The following is a 12,686-nucleotide window of genomic DNA, read 5'->3' as shown; positions in this document are numbered from 1 at the left end:
GAGGGTGTTTTCTCTCTCTCTCTCTCTCTCTCTCTCTCTGTCTGTCTCTGTCTGTCTGGCGAGCGCAGGCGCCCTATAGCAAAGACCTCTTCAAAAATTATATATAGATAAATATATATATATATTTATATATAATATATATCATATATTATATATTGTATATATGTATGTGTATATATGTGTATGTGTATATATGTATGTGTGTATATATATGTATATATATGTGTACACATACATATATATGTACACATATACATATATATATATATACATGCACACATACACACATATATATATATATATATCTGTGGGGCCAACAGGTGGCATGATGGTTAAGGCTCTGTACTCTCACATGGCCAACTGTGGTTTGAGTTCCAGACCTAGTGGCTTGTTTTCTCACTTTCTCTCTGTCTATCTCTAGTGAGCATGTATGCCCTATAGCAAATTTAAAAAAATGATTATAATAATAAATAAAATTAAATAATTCATTAAAATATATATAAGCTTCAGTAAGGAGAGGTATAGAAATCTGCTTAACATTTGTTATTAAAATTACTAATCTAACTTTCTTTTGGTTAATATTTGCCTGAAATAGCTTTTCTTAACTGTTTACTCAAATTTGTTATTTTCTTTCAGTGACTCCCAGATTTTTAATTATTTAATAAAGAATTTTTTTGAGAGGCTTTTTGCTATAGGGCATGTGCACTCACCAGAATGAGAGAGAGAGACAGAGAGTCAGAAAGTGAGAAATCACCCCCCACGGAGGATGGCCATACCACAATTCCTTCTCCTCAATTCTCTTTTTGGGATCTTGGGCATGCATGCACACGCACCCAGCATGAGTTCAAGCCATCAGATCTGGGACTTCACCTGTGGTCAACTACATGGGAGTCCAGCGACGTAGCCACTAAGCCAACTGTTGGTCCCTAAAGAAATTTTTGTATGCTTATAAAAGAAAGGAATGTGCTTAACGTTTACCTAAGACTATTCAAATTCTTCCCCACTTAACTCATTTAGCCATCTAACTTTTGATGCATTTATGCAATAGTTAACTTATTTATAAAATTATAGTGTAAGTAAATGTGCAGACATTGTGGGGTCTCTTACGTAAGGAGCATGCTCTATATTTCTCTAAACTTGTCTTAGGACTGGAGACTCAGCACTAAAAAAATGATAGCTGACTTGAGTGAAAGCCAGCCCAAATAAAGAGTGTGACTTACATAGTGAATACACTTTGCAAATTCTTTATATATTCGGACACATTATAAAATGTCCCATTAATTTTTATCAGTTAGCACAATGCTGTCCATTTTTTTTTTTTAGCATAAACTCCTAGCAGGCAGGACTTTGTGGAAGTTTTTCTGAACAGCAGCATGTCCAAGGGGAAGCTTAATAAGTGCCATTAGACCATGCCCGCCTGTGTTTAATATTTATTGAGCACCTGTAGGGACCTGGAGACCTTGGTCCAGAATGAAAAGCTTTAAAAAGCCTGTACCTAATTAAGAAAAACATGGTCCCTGCTCCCAGGGAGCTTATCTGCTAAACCAGACAACACTGATGTGGGTGCACAGAGAAAATTAATTTTTTCTTGCTAAGTGCAGAAAACAACCACCTTTATGAAACTGCTGGATTCATCTTCTTGTCCCTTAAACTTGTTTTATTTTGTGAGGGCCTCATGTTAGATGTCTGGCAAAGAATAAAGACGAAGATGCTGGGAAAGGGACAAGGGAATGAGGCCATGTAGAACAAGACATGGGAACAGACGGTGAGACCATAGCTACCCGCTGGAGGGAAGGAGCAGTTGGGAGTGAAATGGAATTGAAGCGGTCACTATGTTTTCTAGAGTTTTAGTAATCATAGTATGCAATTATCAGCATAATTAGTAAGTGTTTTAGTTCACGGTTACAAAGGAGATTGAATGGGAATGACTCAGCCATCAGTTTCATTTAGGTGTGGTGAAACGCAGTGGCAAGAAGGGGCTGATTGCCATGGACTTAGAGCAGGTCACAGTTTCCTGGGGTTGCTTTCATGATGCATCCGGGTTGATACGCTGGGAGAGTAGAGAGCTGGGAGTGCACTGGGAAATAAAGATGAACTATATTTCTGTTAATTCTTCTGCAGAAGTTAATTTTTTTTACATTTATTTTTATTTCATATTTTTAATTTTTCAGAGGGCATCCACATTTTCTAGAGAGAGAGAGAGAGGAAGGGAGAAAGCAGTTCCCATGAGGAGTGGCCATGCTGCAATCCCTTCTCTTCCAATTCCCCTTTCTTTTGGAATAGAGTTCACACATGATGTGCCTGGCATGTTTCTCAAACCACTGAGTCTGGAACTCAAGCCACACAGTTGACCATGTGGGATCCAGCTCATGAAACCACCAGGCCACGGGCTGACCCCCATATCTTGAATATAAGAGAGTAAGCACAGGAAAGGCTTGATAATGCCTGGGAATATAATCAAAGTATTTGTTAATACAATCTTTTTCTATTTAGGTCAAGAAAATAATTGTCCTCAATTGAAACTTTTAAAAGTTAACTTCTGTCACATTTTATAACATTTGCATTTTCTAATTTAGGATGACACATGTTAAGGACATAGGGCTGAGTCAAAGTCTGAAGGCAAAACTACAAGGGAAGTTTTGGGAGCCAGCTGAATAATCTCAGAGAAGTCAAAGTAGAGACAGCAATGATGGTTCAAAGCATAAGAAAACATCAAGATAGAGATGGCAAAGATTAGCAAAGAGGTCAAAACTCATACTTGTTCTTGAGACCAGCAGTTAGCGTAAAGACTATGTTGCTGGACTCCCATGTAGTCAACTGCAGTTTGAGTCTCAGACCTGGCAGCTTAAACTCACGCCGGGCATGTGTGCATGAGTGCCCAAGATCCCGAAAGGAGAATGGCGGAGAAGGGATTGCGGTGTGGCCATAACCCCTGGGGGGTGATTTCTCACTTTCTGTCTCTCTGTCTCTCTCTGTCTGTCTGGCGAGCGCACGCACCCTATAGAAAAAACAAACAAACAAACAAAAAAACCTCTCCAAAAAAAAAAATAAATAAATAATAAAAAAACTCATACTTGTTCTTGAAGCCAACTATTCCTAGTCAGGGTCAGTCTTGGATCAAAGCCATAAGAGGCATTACAATGCAGCACTCTGTCCCCACCGCACGCACACACACACACACACACACACACACACACGCCAGACCTCACACCACGTCTTCACTGACACAGAAAGAAAGATAATTAAGGAGAGGTGAGACATTCATGGGACACCAAAATGGCTTATTATCTGTTGATGTGACGTATATAGTATTCTCAACTGGACTGGTCTGAGGTGTATTTCATATTGGGTAAATTATACAAGCTAAATGATGTATAGTGATTTATTGTACAAAAAAGAAAAAGGAAGAAAAAGAAAGAGAAATAATACATGAATGAAACCATGGAAAAACTGCAGGTTCCAGTAAGCTGAACGAGATCAGAGGATTGTCATAGAAACTAAGGGAAGACAGAAACCCTTCACTATGGACTTGGCACCCTTGCTAACTGGTCCCCACTCCAAATAAACTCACTTTGCTGTTAACTCTGCTCTGTCTCAAGGTCTCTCTCAAAAACCACGCAGCATTATTTCTTATCTGATCCATCCAAACTGATGCACTCTCTCCTTTTTGCTGACCTCTGTTCACATTTCTTTTCGATCCTTCCTATGAAAGGTAAATCCTTTTGTGCATCGTTATCATTTCTATATTTGTCTCTTCCTCTATGTAGAATAAAGGCTCCTTTGAGATGGGACTCATTCACGCATGAGTACCTGCATCTAGTCAGGATAAATGGTGTGGCTTTTGTAAATGCATAGGCAAAGGCTGGGATTCAATCACACTTCCGGAAGGCTGTGTGCACCCCCTCTTCTCATCACTGTGCCTTTAGATGGTCACGGTAGCTAAAACCTTTAGCTTTTATTGATCTTCTACGAAACAAGACAAGTAGGGAATTTTGGATACATTTTGGACAAGGAAATAAAAATAAACATTTCTGTACACCAGCTGTGACTTCATCAAATATCTTACTGTAGAAACTGGAAATGGCCCTCTTAAAATAATAATGCATTCACATAATGAAGATAGACATGCCAGTCCATTGGAATTTCATGCACATCCTATGACTCTCCGTCAGATTCACCTTTTATCCTGTGATAAATCTACTTCTGGACCTGATTATTCAGGCCCATCTCAGGTTGCGTTGCTGACAAGAGCTTCAGCTACCTCAAAATGTTTATTAAGCCATTCATTTCGACTAGTCACTGCGAGATCCATGGAAATGAACCAGGCACACATCTTCATCCTAAAAGCTTCTTAAGTTCATAGGGAGCACATGTCTATTGGCAAAAATGAATAAGTAGCACAGACACTGCACGTGTGAAGAAGAGGCAGAAGCAGGTGTCTCCTTTGGTCCCAAAGGATGGATGAAATTTAAGACACCAGGGAAAGAAAAGTGCTTTGAGAATATTTGAACTGTCATAGAAAATGGACCATCACATTCATCTCCAAGGCAAAAACACACCTACGAGTGTCTGGAAAAATAACTGGTTTTCACAAATGTATCCAGAGCCTTTTCTCTATGGAAGATGTATTATTAGCCATCTCTGCATACTCACTTCATTCTCCTGTCAAACAAGGACACTTGAACTAGAGTGTAATTGGAACCTTTGACTATAGTGTAATTAGAACTTCCAGAGAAAAAGAATAATAATGCAAGCTAAATCCAGCAAGGAAAATGACATTTCTGTCTCTAACCTTCCCAGCCTTTGAGAAGTAAAGGTGTGGAGATGACTTTGGGGTCCATTTCTGGAGAAAGACATGGAAGTTGTCAAAAACCATGGCAGTAAAAAGCCTTTCCGAGCAGCCAGGGAGGTCCCTGTGCAGCAGTTAGCAGCACATGGCTGGCACTTGAGATTGAAGGTTTGGGGAGTTAACCAGTGTGCGCTAAAGCCTGTAAGGAAGGTTCCCTTGGGGAATTAGAAATTTTAGTGGGGCAATGAAATTTCATTGACTGAGAAGGGCTAAACAAAAACTTTACCAAAGAACCTGGGAAGTAGATAAAGCACTGGAAGACAGGATAAAGGGGAAATTATTCTAGAATGCACCACGTTTCATAGTCTGCTGTGAAGCTGCTTCCCTCCTGCCCTCAGTGCTCCAGCCCACACTGAGCCCCTGAGCCCAACACTGGGTCTAGAGGCCTGTCTGTCTGTCTAGTGTCCCAGCTGCTGGCAACCACTGTAGAGACTGGGCCGGGACAACGGTCATCCCAGCTACTCAAGGCTTCTGGTTGCCAGTGCATCTCCCTGGGGGAAGCAGTGCCTTTCTCCTAGAGACAGAAACTGCCTATTCTCAAGTTGAGAATTAGATGCACTGGTGACAATACCAGGACCATGGACTAACTGAAGGGAGCCATGGTACCCATGGAACTTTTTTCTCACAGCACTAGACCTTCTGAAGGGCGTATCTAACAATGAAACCTTTTGAAGGGCATATCTAACAACATATTGTTCATGCTGGATGGTAGTAGGAACACTGATGATAACAATAATGATATTAACAATGAAAGTTATAAAATAATACCTTAAATAATATGTAAATACTTACAAAACTGACTGTGTTCCTGGATATGTTTTTTTTATAATTTTTTAAAAAAATTTTATATATATTCAATCATATTGTTTAGCTTACAAAGTGAACATTTCAATATGTGAACATTTCTCCCCAGTCCAGTTGATCAAAATATCTTCAACCAATAACCTGGCTATGTTTTAAGTGCAATACACAAGTTAGGTCAGAGGATCTACCAGAGACATGATGTGTAAGACAACACCTGACAATGCTTCCAGTATGTGGCTTCTATGGCAGAGATTGGCCATGTGCTCAAAGAAATCATTTTCAGGACCAGCAGATGGCCTAATGGTTATATCGCTGGACTCACATGTAGTCAACTGTGGTTCGAGTTCTGGATCCACTTTCTTAAAACTCACCCTGGGGATGTGTGCGTGTGTGCCCAAATTCTAGAGAGGGGCATGGAGGAGAAGGGATTGTGGTGAGACCATCACCTGGGGGTGAATTTTTCACTTTCTGTCTCTGTCTCTGGCAAGTGCATGTGTGCCCTCTAGAGAAAAAAAAAAGGGGGAAAACTCTAAGGAAAAAAAAAAAAAAAAAAAAAAACAAAACCAAAAAACAATAACAACAAAAAAACATTTCCAATCCTGGGAACACAGGAAGATTATATTTTCAAGTCTTCTTCCAAAGTAGTTAGGAGCTACAATGAAAAGTGGGTGAAAGAGTTTCACATGAAGCCCTTTCTGGGTCATTTTATGTCACAAGCAATTCTTGACATTCTTCCCTCTCAGAAGGTGGGATGCAGAGACCTAGTGGAGGACTCCAGGGTGACTGAGATTCTGTGAGCTAGTTAAGGTCCATGGAGACTTGTTTGTGTGACTACAGATGTGTCTTGAGTTGCCATGGGGTTATATCATAATAAACCCATCATAAGTTAAAACTATTGAAAGTCAAAATTATATTTAATACACCCAGCCTATCAAATACTTTTGCCTAGCCTAGCCTACATTAGATGTATTTGGAACATTTACATTAGCCTCCAGTTGTGCAAAATTATCCAACACAAAGCTGATTTTATAATAAAGTATTCAATATCTCATATAATTTATTGAATATTGCCCTGGAAGTGAAAAACAGAATAATTGCATGGATACTTAAGTACCGTCTCTGCTGAGTAAGTGGTACTTTCACACTATCATAAATCGAAAAATCGTAAGTTGAATCATTCCAAAGCAGGCACTGTCTGTGTTTCCTCCGTTCCTCCCAGGGCAGTGAGTGCATGGTTAGTAGATGAGCTCTAGATGCTTAGAGAGAAGCTGACTCCTTACTTCATGGATGCCTCAGGTTTTAAGTTTGTTTTCTGGACCCCAAAAACAGCACAAGGAGATATTGGTGCCATAGAGTGGAAAGAGCCTTGATCTCAGAGTTGCTCCTTGGTTGAGAATTCCACAGCTGACTGTGTAGAAAGTAGAAATAAGCTACCTTGGGGGCTGGCAGGTGGCGGGGTGGTTAAGGGCGCTGGAGTCCCACCGTGCTAACCATGGTTTGAGTCCCACACCTGGCGGTATGCTTGCTCTCTCTTTCTCTCTCTGTCCTTCTCCAGTCAAATTAAAATAAATAAATAAAGTTAAATAAAATAATTCTTAAAGAAAAGAAATAAGCTACCTTTTCTTATACTTACTGTGATTTGAGGGGTTTTGTGTGATACAGCATAGCCCAGCTTACCACGGGTAACCCGCCTTCCACCAACTTTTAGGAAGAACCTCTCTCTTGCCTTTTCTCAGGAGTAGTCCTATTAAAACTCTATTTGTTGAGAGATAAAATAGTGATGGACGTTCCTCCTGTGACTGTCACATTACAGCACACCTCGCTGTCCCTGCTCTTCTCCGCGACATCATCATAGCAAGAACAGGAAGAGCCGATCTGACTGGGAAGACGAGGCAGCTACACAGATTACATAGGAAATGTGTTCCAACTGGCAAAAAATACACTGAAGAACAAAGCTGAATGCCCAGAAAGTTCACAGAGGAATCACTATATTCCTTAGAAAGACAGAAGGGAAGTTTCCAAGGAACTGTGAATATTTCAATTGTGTTCATGTCTGTGGAATAGAGGTGATGGTTATGACTCTAATACGTAGACCAGGGTTAAGTCCTCGTCCGTGAAGAAGGTGAACTTGCTGGCTAGAATCTGGTGGGGGTGGATTACAAATGAAAAGTGCAGCAACCTTATGTTGATAGAAGAAGCAATGAAGAAGCGGAAAATGGGTCAATGTGCCTTATCTTCTGTAAGCTGATTCAAAGGTCTCTCTTTTCTAGGAGAGAAGCTATGTGAAAGATGTCTAGAGTTTCCAACGCATTAAAAATACCAGTGGTGGGAAATAGAAAGGGTACTGACACCGGCCATGGAGCGTCTACCTATGCTCTTGAGTGGACTGGACAATGTACCATTGCATAGACGCCTCATCATTCTTTTACTGTCTGTTTTCACAAGGCTCATGGGTGGAGGTGAGTGGGTGTGAGGGTCGGAACAGAGCTCTGCCATACAAAGGGAAGGCGTACTGCTGTCTCATTGCTTCATGTGTTCCAACTACACTGTGTGTTACTTGATAAAAACTGGTGTACTTGTTTTGTTTCTGCCTCCCCATACCTACCCAGTGGTACTGGGAAACATTCTTACCATACAATAGGTGCTGAGATTGATTTGCTGATCTTTGTATGTGACAAACTGCCTGCTCTCATTATGCGTGACTCATATTTATGAATTGTTAGGAAAATAATGACTAATTTTATTTTTCAGGAATAACATGAAACTTGGCACTCCTGATTTAAAGGCGTTTATACAAAACTTTATTATGAAGACAGTCTTTATTGTGCGAGCAATCATGTTCCACTTAAAGCCTGCAAGTTATAATAATAAGAACATTAAGTTTACAGCCTGGATATTAAAATATTTGAATTTTTTAATAAAGCACGGTGGTAAACATTTTTGAGATGAACTCTCTCCTTCTTGGTCTCTCCTTTCTTCATCTGAGCAAACCATTTCCTTTGGTGTTTGCCTAGGTATGGGTGGTCAGACTCTACCTCTAGCCTCTTAGGATCCTAGCTGGGTATGTGAATTAAACTGGCACAAAGTAGATTAACAGGAGAAAAGCATACATGTTTATTCAATACAAGTTTTATGTAGCATGGAAGCTCTCAAAAAGAAATGAAGACCCAAAGAAGCAACTAGTTCCCATTACTTATATACTAGATTGGAAAAAAAAAATAGCTAGTGTGTAAATGTGGTGAGGACCAGCCTTGAGGGCAGAAACCTGCTACTGCCTGCTGACCACTGCACCAGGTGGGCAGGGTGACCTAAGGCTGTAGGAAGCCTGGACACCGTGTGCAGCAGAGCAACCGATCTGGACAGCACCAGTTTCCACAATGGAGCAGTGGGACTGCTACACGAGTTAGCTGATTGATTAGGACTGCACAAGCTTAATTCTTCATTTGCGTATATGGAGCTAGTTGGCAACTTTGGAGGGAAGTATTTCTTTATAAAAGCCCATCCTCTGAGCACATCCCAGGAAACAGCCTGTTAAGCACGCCTAGCTCTCACCCAGATGACATCACTCAAAGAAAGCCTTCCTCCTCCACAGAGCTTGGCTTTTCTGGTGGCAAGAGACTATTCCCAGGTCCTACCTACCTATGTTGGTTTGGTGGTGTGACTAGAAAAATAAGGGTTTAATGAGATTCCTTTGTATAGAATTCCTTCAGCCTCCATTTTCTTGTCCTCAACAATAAGCATGTGGCTTCTTTCGCACAGGAATTCCATCTTCTGCTTTCACGAAAACACATGATGGTCAGAGTGATCTTTTTGCACCTGCTGTGTTTTAAGTGCTTTTGACTGAAGTCCTCAATATTCCAGAGTGAGGCTAGCCTGTGGCATGGTGGTCAAGATGGCTGGATCCTAATTAACCAACCCTATGTTCAACACTCAGACCCAGCAGCCTGAGAAACACGGCAGGCATGTGCTTCTTCCATGCCCCGAATCCTGGAAGTGGGGAGAAAAGAAAAAGGAAGGGGTCCCACAGTGAGTTCTCTCTCTCTCTTTTTCTCTGTTTGTCTTGGGTAAGCACAAGCGCCCTCTGATAATATTAAGAAAAAAGAAAGAAAAAAGAAAAAAGTCAGACTGATATCTATTTAACTCCTTAGTTTATCTTTTTTTAAGTATTTACTCCTGAAAGGAAGCACATCATCATTTAAGACTTGTATAGTATCCATATGATGTCCTTCATACATAGAGATTTAATACTAACAGTATTTATTAAAATGAATGTGAACTTTTGAAGGCCAACAGATGGGATAGTGATTAAGGTGACTGGATCTCACATGGCAGACTACACGGTTCAAGTCCCAGACCCTTGAGAAGCCCTTCAAGCCTGCATGTGTGCCCAGAATCCAGAGAGGAGACTGGGGGAGGGAAGGGATCACAGTGTTGCCATCCCTCCTGGGGGGTGTTTTCTCACTGCCCCCCCTATGTCTCTCTCTGGCTAGCCCATACGCCCTATAGCAAACCATTACAAATAAATTAAGGAACCAGCAAATGGTGTAATGGTTATGTTGCTGAACTCCCATGTGGCTGACCACAGTTCAAGTCCTGGCCCTGGAGGCTTGAAAGTCATTCTGGGTGTGTGTGCATACATGCCCAAAATCCCTAGAAGAGAAGGAATTATGGCACTGTCATCCCCATGGGGGTGATTTTCTGTTTCCTGTCTCTCCATCTCTTCAACAAGTGCATGTGCCCTATAGGGAAAAAAATAAATAAATAAACTCTCCAAAATAAATAAATACATGTGAACATTCAGTCGCATTTACTGAACACCTACTATTTTTCAGGATATGTGCTAAACACCTTACTTCATGAGAAGAACAGGAGGACAAGGAAGATAAAGAGCAATTGAAGTAAGAATATTGCAGATTCTTAAAGAAAAATAAGTTTTACAAAATCAGTTAGGAAGTTAATGCACTAGAACATTCAGCTCCTTCCAGTGAGGCATGGGATAATTCTGATTACACTTCTTGTGGGTCCTCCCATCTGTTAGACTTCCTGACCAGGGTAGATGATGGCTAACTCAGTGGATTCTAACCCACTTTCTAAAGCACAGGCCTAGCAGAGCATGCTGTCAGATTTGACCTTATTGCTGAGCCGTAAACTTCATTGACACGAAATGTGCCCAGGCTCTGCAAGCCGAGAACCACGTCAGTTACCGAAGTGTGGCTGGGAGCCCAACTGATGGACCTTGGTACACAGAGGAAGTGGGAGGAAGCCCTGAGAAGGCATTCAGGAACTTTGATAAAAATTTACAGTGGAATTTCATGAGTGGTGATTTGAACTATAATTTAGAAATTAGAATTGAATTGTGGATGTACATTTAATTTCATTTCCTATGAATGTATTTTATAAAAGTATTTTCTCAAATATAGTCTAAATTAAAACAAAACATGTCTTTTGTTGTTGTCCTGTTGTAGGTTGTGAGAGCTCACCAGAGAGAGACAGAGAGCCAGAGAAAGTGGGAAAGCACTATCCAGGGGGAATGGCCATGCCTGCAATCCCTTCTCTTCCATTCCTCTCTTGGGATTTTAGGCACACATGCACATGCAACTGGCATGTTTTTCAAGACATCAGACCTGAAACTCGAACCAAAGAGTTGGCCATGTGGGATCCAGAGGCCTTCACGACCATGCCATCAGCTGGCCCCAAAACACGTCTTTGACCACAGAGACTTTGAAAAGAATTGACGTGAAAAATATTGTCTTGGGTACAAGAATGTGTGCTGAAGCTAGAGTGAATGAGTTAAAATGCCAGCTCCATCATTTTCTAGCTGTGCTGTGCTAGGCAAATGGCCTGACTTCTCTGGGCTTTTATTCCCATCATTTCCTTATGGGGATAACAGCGGTAATCCCTCCTAGGACTGTCCTGAGGATGTGAAGTGCCTGCAACAGTGCCTGGCCCATGGCGGGGGCTCTTATTACCCTCACTGCTCTGGATAGTAGTTGTGCCATCCGTGTAGGAGCAGAGACTGAGAAGGAGGGTCGTTGGTCCACTGGATTCTGCAGTAATCCTCTCCAAAATAGCCGCTTTGATATGTGTGAGTGATATGGTCGGGTCTTGATGCTCTTTCAGTTCTGTGAGCTCATGCAAGTTCACGAAATCTAAGCCTTGGCTTTTCTTGCTAACATGGTGGTAATTACCTAGGTCATATGGTTGTTGGGATAAGTAATAATAGCCACCACTGAATGAGCAATGCTATATATTTTATGGAGTATGTGAATTATATATAACATTTAAATTATATATAGATTGAAATCCAAACTGACTTAGGAATGTAGAAAGTGCAAATAGAGAAACTTGAGTTTAAAGAGCATTAATAACTTGTTCTGAGTAACACAACTAGTAAAGATTTGAACTGAGGCCTATGACTAGAAATTCATAGTTTTGCTTTTTTTGTCTTCCAGGGACTTAATAGAAAGGAGTGGGCTCTGTAAACCAAATTTTTAACAAATATCTGACATTCTCAGCGTTCCTCCTTTCAGAAAATGCCAGCCCTCTCAATAGCAGGTCAGTGGTGTGACCTTTGTAGCCCAATAATGACGGTCCCAATGACTTTTCTGAGCAAGAGGAAGCGACATTAAGCTACTTGATGCTGAGGCAGCCAGACAGTCTGCCATTTTTTGTCTCTTACCAATTGTTTCTCCTCCAGCCATCTTTACTGGTGGACCAGTAAAGACAGCAGATCTGTCTTTTGGAGGCTTGCTGCTGCTCAAGCTCTATGGGCTCATTTGATAAAAGAGGCCAACTCCAAGCCAGGCTTAATCTTCTGCTCCATGGGCTATGTTTAGGAATTGGCTCACGAGCTGCCCTTTGAGGGGAGGAGGGCAAGTGACAATGACGGAGAGTTATGGACTGTGAAACCTTGCCTGACAGGCTATCTTTCCTGGAATAGCAAAATGGATGTTATTGGAGGACAAGTGTCTGGCGCTGTGGCTCTCCCCGGGCCCGTCATTGGTGAGACTCCTTACTGGCTGGGGTTGGAAGG

The 12,686-nt window shown here is 41.2% G+C and overlaps 1 long non-coding RNA gene across 1 annotated transcript in view; it reads left to right on the top strand.

Moving 5' to 3' along the window:
- Positions 1 to 12,367, top strand: part of LOC102472933 (uncharacterized) — a 28,332-nt gene extending 15,965 nt beyond the window's left edge. Inside the window, exons 2-4 of the long non-coding RNA XR_003548858.1 lie at positions 9,413 to 9,679; positions 10,486 to 10,551; positions 12,106 to 12,367. This is a non-coding gene — a long non-coding RNA (uncharacterized LOC102472933). The remainder of the gene's footprint in view (positions 1 to 9,412; positions 9,680 to 10,485; positions 10,552 to 12,105) is intronic.
- The last annotated feature ends 319 nt before the right edge of the window (positions 12,368 to 12,686 follow it).

This window comes from Tupaia chinensis, unplaced genomic scaffold (assembly GCF_000334495.1).
Source record: "Tupaia chinensis unplaced genomic scaffold, TupChi_1.0 Scaffold000144_1, whole genome shotgun sequence".
NCBI lineage: Eukaryota > Metazoa > Chordata > Mammalia > Scandentia > Tupaiidae > Tupaia > Tupaia belangeri.
Note: the sequence above shows the minus strand (reverse complement) of the source record. Positions and strands in the feature narration are given on the sequence as shown.